We start from the raw sequence: 2371 nt of genomic DNA on the forward strand, positions 1-2371 counted from the left end.
TCTTAAGCTCCAAATGACTCCCAAAGCACCTGATAAAGACCTCAAAACATGCAAAACTCTTTGGGACCTAATGCAAGCCCTAAATCCTATTTTCATGCCTAAAGACTCAATTTACATGGGAAAACACATGATGAGGACTCTAAAATGCACTCTAAATGATGTAAAATTTAGACATACCAACTCCCCCACACTTGTCCTTTGCTTGTCCTCAAGCGAAGAGAACAAATGAGAGAAAGAGGTTGTAATGCAGATGGAGCTCATATTTCCTTTTTAGAAAGAAGTGATCACAAGGAGAACTCGGATTCATGCTCAAATATGCAATGCAAAGCCATACTCAGATATTTCACAATTAAAGCACAGAATCTCCACAAGTCATTATCACACTCAACTCTTTCACATTCATTAAGCTCGTAACCGGTGAATCAAATGATGCAATGTTCAAATAGGCCGGCTTGGCTAGGGTAAGGTCATGAGATAAAAATGATCTCATCAATATTCAGGCGGGTGCAATGCAACAATGGGATCACTCAATGAACGACCAAACTTTGGCAGAATGCTAAAGGTAAAAAGCAACCGATGCATACAAGGGCAAGACTCATCACACCCCACACTCTACTCAAAGCTTTTCTCACTTGCTCACCCTCTCAGAATCCTCACTCTTCACAATCGTTTTCTTTTCTCTAGGGGACTCGCTTTTTTTTTCTTTCATTTTCAAGCCTTGGTTTTCACTTATTCACACAGCTCTTTTCTTTCATAACATATAGCCTCTTTTTGACACTTGAGCCTTTGGCTTCTTTTCATTTCAGAGCTTATCTTTTCACATCCAAAACTTAATCCATTTTCATTCATTCCCCTGGCTATTTCCACACTCTCTTTTCCACTCAGCTCACCTTTTTCCACTCACCAATAGATCTTTTCCCCCACACTTATTTCTCGCCAATACTCTTAGTTCCTCGATGTTGGAACATAACACTCAATGAGACATGCCCTTGTCGCTCTAAACCTAACACTTTCTGCTAAGTTCAGTCCAAGGTGGCCTTACAATTCACGCACAAACATTGGCTAGAAAGAAAGTTGGGTTCAAGGTGAGGGAACTGATCCATGATGCGGATTCAGCTACTTGAGCTAAGGAAAGAGGGTGGTAAAAACAATGATTCTAGCTCAAGTATGTATATCGGTATCCACAAGCCAATTCAAGCAATGCATCAAAAGATATTTATAATTCAAGTTCAGGGTTATCACTTAACTAGAGTTGAGTGTAATTTAGACTTGCTTCACAGATTCAAATCGTTTCAAGCTTTACAAGCACAGAATGAGTTTCACAAGCATATTTAGTTCAAGTTCTCGAGTGATTTACTCTCTAGGAAAAAATCTATCATTGCTCCTTGCACTGATGCAATCCTACATGATGCAACCTAGACTCGATCTTAAAATGCGAGATGCAACTAGAATGATGCGGTTTTACCATATGTACAAAGCTAGATGAGACTCAAGAATGCAAAAGTCAAATAAGAACAAAGAAAACAAGATCAGAAAACACAAAGCTCCTCCCCCACACTTAAACAACACAGTCCCGTGTGTTATAGAAGCGTGTGAGAGAAGTAAAAAGACAAACTAAACGAATGCAGAATGATATACACAAGATGCATATGTACAGGGTTTGAAGTCGATACCTTAGTCGGAGAGGTCTGATCCCAAGTAGTACGAGGGATTTGATGTTGAGCAGGAGGGTGTGGATTGACGTGGTGGGCTGCTATCTGAGGGTTCAGGTAAGAATGCCGAGGCAGGGTCGATCCAATCCTCTTTGCCTGGTGGAAACTCCGGGTTCCTTGCGTTTGAGCTTTCCCCAACCTCCTCTTGTGTAACCGGTGCGGTTGAGGTCGCTGAGTTCTTGTCCGGAGAAGATGGCCGTGTGAGCTGCTTTACCTTCTTCTTCAGGTGCCTTACACAGTCCACCAAAGCATGAATGGTCTTGTCTTGCCACTTACACCACTTTTTGAGAGTGTTCACTCGCAAATACAGCTTCTTGGTGTGGTATTCAGGCTCACCCCACACGTATGGATCAAAATGATATCGGCCTGCTCCCATCCTTCTCTCAGGGTGCCGTTCTTCTTCATTCTCACATCCGGCCGGGCCGTTTTCGTTCTGAGGCTTGTTAGGTATGGTCTTGGTGCACTTGCGCATTGGTGGGCCGAGAGAGGGGTTGTACAACTGATCCTTGAGGACATAGAAGGAGATGTTACACTGCTTATCAAGCATGGTGAGGCCTCGGTTAGGCAGTAGAACTTGTGTACCGTCCCTGTGCATCAGCGTGAAGTTGTAAACCCATCTATCCCCTGACTTGCCTCCAAAGAAACCGCTTTTACTCAGG

This window comes from Eutrema salsugineum, unplaced genomic scaffold (genome assembly GCF_000478725.1).
Source record: "Eutrema salsugineum unplaced genomic scaffold, Eutsalg1_0 scaffold_6, whole genome shotgun sequence".
Classification (NCBI taxonomy): Eukaryota; Viridiplantae; Streptophyta; class Magnoliopsida; order Brassicales; family Brassicaceae; genus Eutrema; species Eutrema salsugineum.